Raw genomic sequence first — 15,133 nt, 5'->3', positions numbered from 1 at the left:
GGATCAATTTCTTGTCCTCGCCTTCTGGGACACAATGATGCTAGTAAGTGTCAGATCTGCCATCAGTGTTATCTTTTATTTTGGAAGTGCACCTCCTAGACTATAAAGGTCTTATGAAAATATGTCCATACATGTCTAGACACATGGCCCTAGGACCATGTTGCCACAGCATATATCACAAATCAGTTAGGCTGCAAAACAAACCAACTGCAAAACTTAGTATCTTACAAAGCAGCTATTATATTTATTTAGCTCATAATTCTAGAGGTAAGTAATTTAGGCTGTGTTTAGGTGTTTTTTTTTTAAGAATTCATTTTTTTTTAAAATTGAAGAACTAGGTGGTTTGTATGTTCTGAACTGGTCTTAGCTGGTCCTGGTTGGAATGGGTCAGGCATCTACAGTTAGCTAGTGGGTTGGGGTGGGCTAGGCTGGTTTATCATGGCCTCAGCTGGGCTGACTGAGGTCTCTTTTTATGAGACCTCCCATTCTTCATCTGGCTAGTTTATAAGATTGTGGTTTCATTGTTACTAGAAAGCAAGAGAGAAAGCTCCAATAGGCAATTAATTTTTAAATCTCTTCCTGAAGCGTATTTACTATTGTTCCATTGGTCAAAGCAAGTCAAATGCCCAAGCCCAGAGGTAGAATGGTAGGAAATTATCCAAGTGGATACATGGAGGCATAAATAAATTGGAGGATATTACTGCAATAACAAGTTCAATATGACTTTAAGAAAAGCTAAAACATCTAAGATTAGATGTATGTGTGCGTGCACATGCACGCATGTGCTTTGATAGGGCAGTTGGATGAAGGGTTCCTTGTTTGCAGTAAGGTCTGATGGAATAGAGATGGATTACATTCCATTCTGGACACTGAACTGTCAGAGTTTTTCTCCTACTTGTTGTATAAACCCTACCCTCATCTCCTTAAAGATTAGGAATTATATATTTAATTGGACATTCTTAGAGTAGAAAAGAGATAAGAGGTGAAGATTTTCCCACCAGCTCCTATATGGACAATAAATATTTCTGATGAATCTTTGTGATTTTTTTTTCTGTCCCCTTTTCTGCATGTGCCTTATTCAAATAAAATGTGCCTGGAAGTTTATACTTACCTATGTGTTTAAAAGAATTCTAACTTATAAGCTTCCTGGTACTTATCTTTTAGATATAAACTGGTTGAGACTTCCGGCTTCATCATCTATCTCACAACACAGATCAGTGGACAGTCAAGGTTTACCTGTACTGGTTACAGGGAAAAGGGCAGAGGAGTGTTCAGTGTTGAAGTTACATGTTCTATTGTGAATTTATTCTGAAAGTGAACTTACTCTGACATGAAACCTGAGAAATATTGGTTTTATCTGAGGTAACTATTAGGATTTTTATGCTTATGAAATATATAATAGTAAGGACAGGTATTGGGGGGTAAATAGCTGTCTTTGCCATACATTTGCCCTTTTGGCGATTCACATATCTGTGCAAACCCTTCTTTTATGTTTAGAAACCACATGTTATCTTTCTGGAAAATGTCTCCAAAGTCCTTTCCGTTACTACATCCACCTCAGAGGTTTTGGGGTGGTACACAGTCCTTGGGGAATTGCATGGCAGGGATAGAAATTTATGAAAGAATCAAAATTTAAAGTAAGATGCTAATAATTGTCAGACTGTGAAGTCAGAGCCTGAGGAAATAATGTTCATTTTCTGTTTTACTCCACTGTACCTGCCCTGGGGTGGTCAGTAGAGTTGGATCTCTCTCTCTCTTTTACACACACACACACACACACACACACACACACACACACACACATTCAATCTCTGCTTGCTTTTATTTGCTTTAATTTTGCAAATAGTCTTCTTCATCTGATCAAGTCAATTGCTGATGTAATTCTCAAAAAATATCTTCCCAGTGTTAAGAAGAATATTTTTTTCATATGATAACTCCATGTCAGTCTCAAGAAACACTCTGGTGGCCTCATGAGGGTCAGGTGCCAATCCTGGTATCAGACACTGTTTGTGGGGAATGAGGCTCCAAAACTAGGTCTAAGTAATGTACCCACACTGAAACCAGAAGTGGCGGAGGGAATGCACAGTGTGCCTCTCTAGAAGGAAATGGAAGTAAGAGAAGTGTGAATTCCTAAGAAAGGCTGCTGGAGCTGACAAAATCTAATACAACTCATGGTATTACTGTGTAGGTTTGTCGAACTACAGTACGCAAAGCACCTGGTATTTTGCACTCTCTGACTTAACAGCTGGAGGTATGGATTTATTTTTTGACATTTCTTGAGGACAGAGGCTAACAGTGAGAAGGAATATTTAGAATGTTAGAGCTGAACTTAGACCCCCATCTCTAAAGTCTTTTATTTAAAAAAATATTTATTATTTGGCTGTACGGGTCTCAGTTATGGCAGGCGGAATCTTTAGTTGTGGCATGTGAGCTTAGTTGTGGTGTGTGGGATCCAGTTCTCTGACCAAGGATTGAACCTGGGCTGCCGGCATCAGGAGCAGGGAATCTTAGCCACTGGACTACCAGGGAAGTAGCCCTGTCTCTAGAGTCGATGGAGCATGCTGTCCTCCAGAGTACAGTTCTGCCCCATGCCTTCCCTGGATCTGGCTCAGTGCCTAGCACAACATGGGCCATGAGAAGAGCTTTCTTTGGGATGCAGCAAGCAGCAATTCAAATTCAGTAAGTTTGGCTCCTGAAGTTAGAGCAGGTCTTCAAGTTGGGAAAATTTTACTCCAAAAATTAGCTGGGAGTTTATTGGAAATGTCTGCAGGTGACATACTCCTGTCCCTAGTCTTAACTAGCATCAATTGGGGACCTCCTTTGTGGGAATAAGGGACTATTTTCTGTTGATTTTCTTTGATGCTCACCCTTAATTTTTCACTGCAGTAAAGCTTCAACCTACTTCTAATTTTTTCATTAATGTCTTTAGAAAGAAAACTATAATCTCTGGAGAGTGGAGATTGTGACTTTGGAGAAGGGATTGTATTGATCTCTGCATGTAGGATGATACAACACATCAAAAGAGGGCAGAATAACAGTGAATTCTAAAGTTATAGCCTTTCTAGACCTTATTTCCTCCTGCCCAGTATCCATGGTTTGTAAGTACTTCATTAACTTAAATACTTGTAATTGTACCCTACTAATTGTACATGACTATGAATTAACAACTGAAGAGTTATGTTGTACATGAAGTCCTAGAGTCAGTCTTGAAATGTCCACTCCGAATGGGCTAAATTTCATGATTTCACGATCGTACAGCCAGTTCATTGCTGGCAAAATAAAAGCCTCACCCTTGCATATTCCTCACACATCTCAGTTTGCAAGCCCTCAAAAATGGCACCATATAATAACCAAAGGACTCAGTGGTAACAAATATTTAGATAAGTAATACATCAAAGCCTCCAATGCCTAATTGCAAGCTTTGCCCTAATGATTCCCTAAAGGTCAGGGAGCTCTAGAACCCAACACCTCCCTCTAATTCCTTGTCTTCTTTGCACTTTTCCAGATGGGTGCTGTCACTTAGACTGGATAAACGTGAGCTGAGAAGTGGAGGAATTTTTCAGTTCTTGAATGATGCTTCATAAGAATTATAGCACCTGCTGAATATGCCCCACCTGGCTCTTCAAACTCTTCATACTTACTGTGATAAGAACAACTGGCCGTGCCCGTGGTCTTTTTAGACACTGTGATCAGTTCCCACAGGGATATGGCACACATACAAATTTACTTAAGTCTGAAAGAGCTGCAGTTGCCAAGCAGCACTGTTAGTGCTTGTCTCCTATCAGACCCATTGCCAGGAAGAGAAGGTGATGTGCAACCTTTGCCTAACAGGGGACAGAAACCTGTGTAATGTTCCCCTCTTTGGTGGAAAATTCGGAGTGATTTTTCTGAGTGGAAGCCACTGTGGTATGGGCAGTAGGTGGTATGTCGGGAATCAGGTCCCTACAAGACTTTAACACCAGTGAGAGAGACAAGACCATCATTCAAATGATTATCTGAGAGAACTCAAGAGATCACACTGTGCTTTGCAGACATTGTTTTACTTGTGTGAGAAAGCAGACAGCTTAGGTACTGATATCATTCAGCAAAGATTTTTAAAGTGCCGTAGTAGAGCCTGCAGTGTGTGGGTTGACAAGAAGCCAGAGGCAGAGAGTCTTAGGAACTGCTGGAAAGCAGATAGTTTGTCTGTCTAACGTGGGTAGGAAGGGGGCAGGGTGCAGGCTAACAGGGGCATGGCTAATAAGCAGGTACCAGTTATATCTACCTAGGAAAGTGACCTGTGGGTGCTATGTACTTCGCTCACTTTCTAATTTGAATTTTGAAGTCACGTAAAAGCTTCAAGATTTCTAAAAATTTTTCTAAGTTAGAAATATTGCCACTAGGTGGCAGCAGCTTCAGTTCAGGTCAGTTCAGTCGCTCAGTTGTATCCGCCTCTTTGCGACCTGGTGAATCGCAGCACGCCAGGCCTCCCTGTCCATCACCAACTCCAGGAGTTCACTCAGACTCACGTCCATCGAGTTGGTGATGCCATCCAGCCATCTCATCCTCTGTCATCCCCTTCTCCTCCTGCCCCCAATCCCTCCCAGCATCAGAGTCTTTTCCAATGAGTCAACTCTTCGCATGAGGTGGCCAAAGTACTGGAGTTTCAGCTTTAGCATCATTCCTTCCAAAGAATACCCAAGACTGATCTCCTTTAGAATGGACTGGTTGGATCTCCTTGCAGTCCATGAATGCATTTTATTTTTTTTAAATGGAGGCAAGAAGAAAGCTAGGAGAGTATGAGAAAAGAATTAGACTATTAAATCAAATATAAATATCTTTGTTATTATCATTTAAGTTGATGCTTACAGGCACACTGAAACAAAGAGACTGCACACAGAGGCCCTATGAAAGGAAGTCATGGTTAGACAGAAGTTGAGTTCAGACAAACCAGACTTGAAATCCTCAGTTCAGTTCAGTCACTCAGTCATGTCTGACTCTTTGTGACCCCATGGACTGCAGCACGCCAGGCTTCCCTGTCCATCACCAACTCCCAGAGCCTACTCAAACTCATGTCCAGCACATCACTGATGCCATCCAACCATCTCATCCTCTGTCGTCCCCTTCTACTTCTGCCTTCAATCTTTTCCAGCATCAGGGTCTTTTCCAATGAGTTGGTTCTTTGCATCAGGTGGCCAACGTATTGGAGTTTCAGCTTCAACACCAGTCCTTCCAATGAATATTCAGGACTGATCACCTTTAGGATGGACTGGTTGGATCTCCTTGCAGTCCAAGGGATTCTCAAGAGTCTTCTCCAACACCATAGTTCAAAAGCATCAATTCTTCAGTGCTCAGCTTTCTTCACAGTCCAACTCTCACATCCATACATGACCACTGAAAAAACCATAGCCTTGACTAGATGGACCTTTGTTGGCAAAGTAATATCTCTGCTTTTGAATATGCTGTCTAGGTTGGTCATAACTTTCCTTCCAAGGAGTAAGTGTCTTTTAATTTCATGGCTGCAATCACCATCTTCAGTGATTTTGGAGCCCCCAAAATAAAGTCTGACACTGTTTCTACTGTTTCCCCATCTATTTCCCATGAAGACACGGGACTAGATGCCATGATCTTAGTTTTCTGAATGTTGTTAAATGCTTACTTGTGCCTCTCATTAGCTTTGATTTTGTACTAGTTATTGAACCTAAGTTTCATATTCCTGTGGAAAGTATCTGAAAGTTACGAGTTGGTGCTAATAGTATGGGCTTCTCAGGTGGCTCAGTGGTAAAGAATCTGCCTGCAGTGCAGGAACTGCAGGAGACACAGCTTTGATCCCTGGATCAGGAAGATCCCCTAGAAAATGAAATGGCAACCCACTCCAATATTCTTGCCTGGAAAATCCCATGGACAGAGGAGCTGATGGGCTACAGTCCATGGGGTCACAAAGAGTCAGATGCAACTGAGCTCGCACGCAGGGCTGCTAATAGTATAGAAGCTCCCTTTCTTTCTTTCTTTCTTTCTTTCCTCTCATCTTTCTTCCTCCTTTCCTCCCTCCTTTTCTCTTATTACTGGCTCATCTTTCTACAGCCTTGTCTATGTAGTAAAGTGATTCATAGTGGGAGTGTTCAAGTCAATTGAGAGAGTGAAAGAACAGCCTAACAATGAGCTGCAGGGGAAAGAAGGAAAACACATGCAAGTCCACCGGGCAAAATATCCAGTGGCTCCATACACTGTATAATCTCCTTTTTCTGAAAAGATTCACAGGAACCTAGAGCAATTGTTTGAATGTTCTTGAGGCTACAATAACTGCATAGGCATCTTAACATACATAGAGTCTCAGAGCTGGAAGGTACTTTAGTGGACCTCCTATTTCAAATCTCACATTTTACAGATAGAGGAACTAGAGGCAGGTAAATGACACAGCTGACCTCAATTCAGCTAGAACTAAAACTATCTCTTAATAAAATTCTCTTCTTTCCATGCTACCTTTCACTCTAGACTCTCTAGCTCCCTTTGCAAGTATGTGACCAGGAAGGAGGAGAATGGTGGTGGAAGTATCTAACACTGGAAGAGAAGGGGAGACGAGTGTGTATGTGTGCATGTGTCAATGTAGGCATGCGTCTGTAAAGCTGGACAGTGGATAGACACTGGGAAAAGAGAAAAAAGCGATTCTTCTCCTTCTTTGAGTAGTCTGATATTACAAAGCAGAAAACACTTTTGGAAGAGGATATTGTCTTTCAAGACCAGGTCTTAGCTGGTCAAAGGTTTGCAATTAGGGATAAAAAAGTGGAATACTGAGAACATTTGACTCCAGGTGGAAAGGAGAATTGGTGGGAGAAGCCTCTTATTCCCCAAGGAAATCATGTGGGCAAAATGTGACTTCCAGTGGGCCAACTTCTTCCACATCCTTTGGACAAGGCTTGGCTGCAATGAGGGTGACAAACCTTTCTTTGCAGTCTTTCTACTTTGGGGAGATCAGCATTGGGACACCACCCCAAAATTTCCTGGTCCTCTTTGACACAGGCTCCTCCAACCTGTGGGTGCTGTCCACCTACTGCCAGACAGAGGCCTGTTGTGAGTACACCACCATCACTACCACCCCTGAGTGGGAGGGGCAGCATCCAAATTGAGCACAGGCTTATACTGCTAAGTCCAGAGTTCTTGCTGCATAAACATTATCTCTTCCTGCTAAAGTTGGGAACATCTGGATGTCTTGCCCTTGGTCTACGTCTCAAAAGTGCTGGCAGTTCTGGGGAGAGACAGCAGACACAGACTGAGGCTTCCATTCCTTTCTACTTTGTCTTTCCCTCAGCTCTCTCCCATGCGCTGGAATTCCTGGCATTTTTGAAGAGATCCATCCCTCAGGGATGGTGGGTTGGAGAGAATTTTGGCAATGTATGTTATTCAAGGGGACAGGCTTTGCTGTGGCCAACATAGTGTATCTACAGCACAAAATTGCTGAGGCTGAGGCCTTATCACATCCGTGGTCTGATGACCCTAGGTTGTCAAGGTTAAGTTGTCTCCAAGTATTTTGGGAATTAATGATTGACAGTAATATTTTATCTTCCTATAGCCACTCACAATAGGTTCAACCCCAGCAAGTCCTCTACTTTGAGTCTCAACAGACACACCTATATGCTGTCTTATGGGAGTGGAAGCCTGAGTATGGTCCTGGGATATGACACTGTGTCTGTGAGTGATATTCTCATAACTGTGGAGGCTCTGTGGTCTGCCTCCTAGTTTCTAGAGCCTCAAGCTTCCAGAAAAATCCATAATTACTAATTTAGTACAACCTCCCTGGAAGCTAAAAGTTGGAAAGAATGTCAAAGGCCATGTAATTCAATCTTCCTCCCAAGACAGGCTTCCACAGCAGTCCTGACTGCAGAAAGCTCTTTATGTGATGCTAAGGTTGCTATGTCTTGTGACTTTGTTTCCTAGTCTTAACTCTGCCCCCTGAAACCACCTAGAATAAATCCCCTCTCTCCTCTACACAGTTTCACTTTGGATATTTGATGACTTGTCCTTTCACTATTTTCTTATTTCCTCATGTCTAATTCTCAAAGTTCTCTGTGGTTCTTGCACATGGATTGTTGAGCATAAAACCAATTTTATGGTTTTATAAATAGAAAAATAAATAGAAGAATAGAAAAAAAACCTATTCTTTCACTGTAAATGGGTACGGAAACTATAACTCCAGAAAATGATTACCTCTGCTTCCCCAACACCTACCTATTTTTTTCTGGGATACACATGGTTGACTGATACTGTTGCCCTTTCCCCTTCCACCCTTGCCCTCATGTTTGAGCTCAGCATGAGAAAAGCCAGCTTCCTCTCCTGGGAGGGGTTCTATATCCCAGACCCTGGGCACCTAAGTCTGGAAGAATTTACCCACCTGAACTGTGAAGTTCTCTGTTAGCTCACTCAGGGGTCAGAACATTGTCATTGATAACCATGAATTTGGCCTGAGTGAGAATGAGCCCAGTGACCCTTTCTACTATTCAAACTTTGATGGGATTATGGAGATGGCCTACCCCAGCTTGGTGGTCAGGGGCACCCCAGCATTCACACAGAACATGCTGCAGTGGGACAAGCTGACCCAACCCTTCTTCAGCTTCTACTTCTCTTGGTAAGAACTCTTGTCCCGGGAAGGACCCATCAAATGAGGCTCTGTAGGGGCTTTGGACAACTCAACATCAGACAGAGCCCAGGTAAAAAAGTTTCCTTATACAATGAGTATAATGTGCAATATACAACCCCACATACATTTCTGAAAATTTGTAATTACATTTTGGGGGGAATTTTATTTTAAATGCACTGGAAGAATTTTTAATAATGGCCATACTAGCCATATGATGACTCTCTTCTTAAAAATGGACAATGCTCCTTCAACATTTGTTCAGTAAATCCAGAGATTGCTGTGTTAGATTTGCACAGCTGTAGAGTGATTGAATAAACTCCATGAGCATTTACAATAAAGAGAACAGAAGTGAAGTGATAACTATAACAACACCTCTGGCTTTATATGGAGTGCAGCACTTTCACAGCATCATCTTTCAGGATTTGAAATAGCTCAACTGGAATTCCATCACCTCCATTAGCTTTGGAAAAGGTCAGTTTTTATTCCAATCGCAAAGAAAGGCAATGCCAAAGAATGCTCAAACTACCGCACAATTGCACTCATCTCACACACTAGTAAAGTAATGCTCAAAATTCTCCAAGCCAGGCTTCAGCAATATGTGACGTGAACTTCCAGATATTCAAGCTCATTTTAGAAAAGGCAGAGGAACCAGAGATCAAATTGCCAACATCCTCTGGATCATGGAAAAAGTAAGAGAGTTCCAGAAAATCATCTATTTCTGCATTATCGACTATGCCAAAGCCTTTGACTGTGTGGATCACAATAAACTGTGGAAAATTCTGAAAGAGATGGGAATACCAGACCACCTGACCTGCCTCTTGAGAAACCTATATGCAGGCCAGGAAGCAACAGTTAAAACTGGACATGGAACAACTGGTTCCAAATAGGAAAAGGAGTATGCCAAGGCTGTATATTGTCACCCTGCTTATTTAACTTATATGCAGAGTACATCATGAGAAATGCTGGGCTGGAAGAAGCACAAGCTGGAATCAAGATTGTCCAGAGAAATATCAATAACCTCAGATATGCAGATGATATCACTCTTATGGCAGAAGGTGAAGAGGAACTAAAAAGCCTCTTGATGAAAGTGAAAGAGGAGAGTGAAAAAGTTGGCTTAAACTCAACATTCAGGAAACTAAGATCATGGCATCTGGTCCCATCACTTCATGGGAGATAGATGGGGAAACAGTAGAAACAGTGTCAGACTTTATTTTTTGGGGCTCCAAAATCACTGAAGATGGTGATTGCAGCCATGAAATTAAAAGACACTTACTCCTTGGAAGGAAAGTTATGACCAACCTAGACAGCATATTCAAAAGCAGAGACATTACTTTGCCAACAAAGGTCCGTCTAGTCAAGGCTATGGTTTTTCCAGTAGTCATGTATGGATGTGAGAGTTGGACTGTGAAGAAAGCTGAGCACTGAAGAATTGATGCTTTTGAACTATGGTGTTGGAGAAGACTCTTGAGAATCCCTTGGACTGCAAGGAGATCCAACCAGTCCATCCTAAAGGAGCTCAGTCCTGGGTGTTCATTGGAAGGACTGATGTTGAAGCTGAAACTCCAATACTTTGGCCACCTCATGCGATGAGTTGACTCATTGGAAAAGACTCTGATGCTGGGAGGGATTGGGGGTAGGAGGAGAAGGAGATGACAGAGGATGAGATGGCTGGATGGCATCACCGACTCGATGCACAAGAGTCGGACACGACTGAGCGACTGAACTGAACTGAACTGAACTGGCTTTATAAAATATTCTTGTAGCAATAACTTCAAATGACATCTGAAAAATCCTATTAGCCCCATTTTGCCAGTGAGGAAATGGAGGCTTAAACATGTTGTGAATGTTAAACAAGTTCAGTCTTTGGTAGGCATGAAGCTAAGACTCCAGCTAAAAAATCTTGATCAGAAATCCAGTACTTTTCATCTGGACTCAAACTTCATGGCAAATTTTACTCCCTGCTCCTTTATTCCTAAACACATGGTCCTCAGGGTACCTGATCCAAATGGCTTACTCTGATGACTGGCAGGCCAAGATAGTAAACACAGGAGGCCTAGAACCTCTTCAGATTATCTAGTTATCAAATTGACCCTGATAGGAGCGTCCCCATCATGGCCCGCTCGGGGTCTCTGTCAGGCCCCATCCCAGGCACTCTCAGTGGGGTTTCTTCTTATCCTCTCCCTTTTGGGGAAGGCCTCTCTGGGATAAGCTTACAGTCTGTTTTCAGGTGCCCGTCCTCTCCTTTGTGATGCAGTCTGTGTTTCCAAGTCTCTGCCGCTTTGGGTGTTTCTCTGAGAATTCTCTCTATTGTACCTCGAGCCAGGTGGAGTCTGAGGTGAGCGGCTGAGAGGACAGCATACCCTTGTTCTGCTGTTCCTCCCTGTCTGAAGGAGAGAGGAAAGTGGGGAGGAGAGAGAGGAACTGCCTGACCCATCTGTGCTACAGGACTCATGCCCTTGGCCTTTCTCCCCAGCCAGCCGACTTATCAGTATGGTGGAGAGCTTATCTTGGGAGGCGTGGACACTCAGCTCTATTCCGGTGATCTCGTCAGGACCCCTGTCACCTGGGAGCTGTACTGGCAGATTGTCATCCAGGAGTAAGTAGAGTGGACAGTTCCTAGGGATTATGGGCACTCCCATAGTCCCCCAGCATGACAATATTGCCTGTTCCTCTCATGACACGAATTTCTTAAAGAATTACCAAACCCCCAGGCTGAGGTGGTCCTGGAGCTCAGTAGATGCTGGCATCTAGCTCTTGACTGAACCTTTAGAACTGGCCACTGAGCTTTGCCATGCCAGCAGGTTGGTCATCACAGCTTTGTTCTTAAAACTTCATTATATCATCAGCATAATTTCTACCCACTTCCATCATCAGTAAGAGTAATGCTGTCACTTTTTCTTGGGGATGGTCTTGATCACCGCCTCTTGTACAATGTCACAAACCTCTGTCCGTAGTTCTTCAGGCATTCTGTCAATCACATCTAATTCCTTGAATCAGTTTGCACTTTTACTGTATAATCGTAAGGGATTTGATTTAGGTCATACCTGGTCTAGTGGTTTTCCCTACTTTCTTCAATTTAAGTCTGAATTTTGCAATAAGGAGTTCATGATCTGAGCCACAGTCAGCTCCCAGTCTTGTTTTGCTGACTGTATAGAGCTTCTCCATCTTTGGCTTCAAAGAATATAATCAATCTGATTTTGGTATTGACCATCTGGCTTTTGAACGTGGCATTGGAGAAGACTCTTGAGAGTTTCTTGGACTGCGAGATCAAACCAGTCCACCCTAAAAGAAATCAGTTCTGAATATTCATTGGAAGGACTGATGTTGAAGCTGAAACTCCAATACTTTAGCCACCTGATGCAAAGAACTGACTTTTTGGAAAAGACCTTGATGCTGGGAAAGATTGAAGGCGGGAGGAGAAGGGGATGACAGAGGATGAGATGGCTGGATGGCATCACTGACTTGATGGACATGAGTTTGAGTAAGCTCTGGGAGTTGGTGACGGACAGGGAAGCCTGGCATGCTGTGGTCCATGGGGTCACAACGAGTCGGACATGACTGAGAGACTGAACCGAACTGAATTGAATGCGGTCACTGGTGTTTTCCACATTCCAGATATGCTAAATATTTTATTATACTATTGCATATAAGAATACACAACACTATAAGGATGTCAGTATCATATTGTATTCTATAGATAAAAAGAAATCAAGGCTGGGAGGTTAGTAAGTTATCCAAAGTCACACATTTCACGAATTTTAAAATCTGAGCACAAGCTTATCAGATCTCCAAATTTATGATTGTGAGTCTGTTACTTCTATACTTAAAGCCGCCAAGTATTTTCCATCACATGCAAGTTTAAAGACAAAATGCCTTGGCCTTGTACTCAAGACCATACAAAACCTAGGCCTTACCTATCAATACAGCCTTCCCACTACTTCCTGATCTGAAGCATAGATGTCAAGTCCTTGCACCTTATCATAACTTTCCGGCTTCTTCTGTTTGTATCACCTGGTGTACCCCTCTTCTCCTCTGTGCTTATTTGAACTTTAGGCAAACTTCAGAGCCTGGATTAATTCCTATCTCCTCCAAAACCTCTCCTGGAGGCCCAGTCTATGGTGATCTCTCTTTGAATCCAATAGTATTTACCTGTGCTCGTATCACAGGTTGTATGTCCTAATTGCTGGGTAAGTACTGGAAAAACCTGGCACAAGTGGATTAAAGAAGACATGCACAGTTTTTGCTTTCCAAGGACCGGAGAGGTCCCCAGTCCAAGACTGAGGCTGTTATTCCCATAATTACAAAGGCCCAGTGGCATCAGGTGGGCGGATGTGTCATAGAGTGGCCCTGCTTCCCGAAAGATGCAGAATGTTAGAGCTCCTGAACTGGGGGGTGATAAGAGGAGGACAGGGCTCATGATTGCAGAAGAGGCACCTGACTTTTTCTTTGTACTGGTGCCTCTGTCAGGTTTGCAATTGCGACCAGGCCACTGGTTGGTGTTCCGAAGGCTGCCAGGCCATTGTGGATACAGGGACTTTCCTGCTGGCTGTTCCCCAGCAGTTCATGACCTCCTTCCTGCAGGCAATGGGAGCCCAGGATAATGAGAATGGTGATGTGAATAACCAGAAGCCAAGGGTTTCTCTGCACATGCAGGTAGCCTCAGGACAGGAGCCCGACAGCATGAGTTCATGAGAGGGAGGAAGAAGCGTTGTGGGGGACCCGAACCCCTGGCAGGACAGAACCAGTGGAAACAAAGCTTGAACCTCCAATGCAAAGAAGGGAAAAGGGAGAGGGTAACACTAACTCCATCTAGACTGTGAGGGTGCGCTGAGTGGCTGTCAGGAGGTGCTGCTTGTCCACTGTAGGTGGACACTGTAGGAGCACATTTCAGCTCAGTCTGGCTGCTGTCATTTGCATGAAATAGAGTCAGGGCACAATGTACTTCTCCATTCCACTTGGTTTTCTTCCTTCACTAGGAATGCACCTTTGGGCTTTACTCTGAATAGCCTTCTGTCCCCATGTCTGCTCTCCTTGGTACCCATAGCTGGTTTGCTTTTCTTTGCATGCAAATATCTGTGTTTGTGTGTGTGTGTGTGTGTGTGTGTGTGAGAGAGAGAGAGAGAGAGAGAGAGAGAGAGAGAGAGATGACTACATCGACTGGTGCACACACACCTGGACATGAGAGGGTGTGACTGTACTTGTGCAAATGTGTGCCCATGCCTTTTCTCTGTGATTTGAGGTTAGAATTTGGTCCTGGGAAAGCCTAACTCCTTATGACCATATCTGTACTCCCAAAATCTGAGAGCTGAGGTGTGTTTAAGGGAGGAGAAGAAGCCAGAGGGTTGGTCAGTGTTGCACCTGGGAGTCAGGCCTGGCCTTCCAGTGTCTGCAACAGTCTCTGCTGGACAGTGGAGGAGAGAGTCCCACAGGAAAAGAGGGCCTTGGGCCCTTTTCTGGGCCCATAGCCCCAGGTGTTCTGCAGCGTTGCCTCTTTCCTCTCAGTTTGTGGTGAGCTGAGACTCTGTGGAGAGCCTGCCTACCATCACCTTCACCATTGGCAGGCCCCAGCTCCCACTGCTGCCCTCTGCCTATGTCTTCAATGTACACATTTGTCCCAGGGTCCCTGCATATGTGCTCAGATGGGCCCAGAGGCTGTTCTATGTCCCAGCTCGCATCTGGGCACCTATAAGCAATTCCCAGGGGCAGGACTGAGGGTGAACAAGAAGTCAGGGGCTCCCAGGTGTCATAGGACATAGGGTGGGGGACATTTCCATGGGGCAAGGCCTCTGCAATGCCGCTGGTGATGGCCTGTCCGCTGTCTCTTCAGAACGATGATTACTGCATGCTGGGGATTGAGGCCACTTACCTGTCCTCCTCCAGCAGGGAGCCCCTGTGGATTCTGGGTGATGTCTTCCTCAAGGAGTTTTACTGTCTTCGACATGGCCAACAACTAGGTGGGCTTTGCCCTCTCTGCCTAGAGGAGTGCGAGGCAGCCATCTCCACTCTCCCTGAGGACTCTGCAGTTGCCCTGATGCCTCTGGGGTGAGGGCAACGTTTCAAACAACCCTGATTCCTTCAGCTCACAAGAGCCTTTCTTCATGAAACTAATAAACTCAGAAATCTTCAAACATCTTTGAGGTTCCTTCCAATAAACAACTTCGTATTTGATTCCAATTTGAAAGTTAGCAATAGCTGTTGGGGGATCTGTTAACTGATGGATGAGAACAGGAGGCATGGTATCTGGCTGCACGTAGCATGGGTATCAAGGACACGGTGGTTTCTGCATGAGGGTCCCTGGTTAGAGGTTTTCACCACTCCTAGCACTCTCCATCATTATTTTCTCTCCATTCTTAAAAAAGAAAGTGAACCAGAGCAATTGATGACTCAAGAATTTTTAAGTAAACAGAAACCTAAGAGAGCTTTTTAAATAGGTGCTCCGATGGCCAACTCTGATCAGAAAACAGTTTGTGTGTGTGCTTGTTATTGAGAAGAGCAGTACAGTTTTAATGAATCTGAATA

General features: G+C 43.8%; 1 pseudogene; it reads left to right on the top strand.

The window, feature by feature from the left end:
• On the top strand, positions 6,906–14,592 carry LOC102182844 (annotated as a pseudogene).

The sequence above is a fragment of the Capra hircus genome, chromosome 3 (assembly GCF_001704415.2).
Source record: "Capra hircus breed San Clemente chromosome 3, ASM170441v1, whole genome shotgun sequence".
NCBI classification, from domain to species: domain Eukaryota; kingdom Metazoa; phylum Chordata; class Mammalia; order Artiodactyla; family Bovidae; genus Capra; species Capra hircus.
This window is presented reverse-complemented; position numbering and strand designations above follow the sequence as displayed.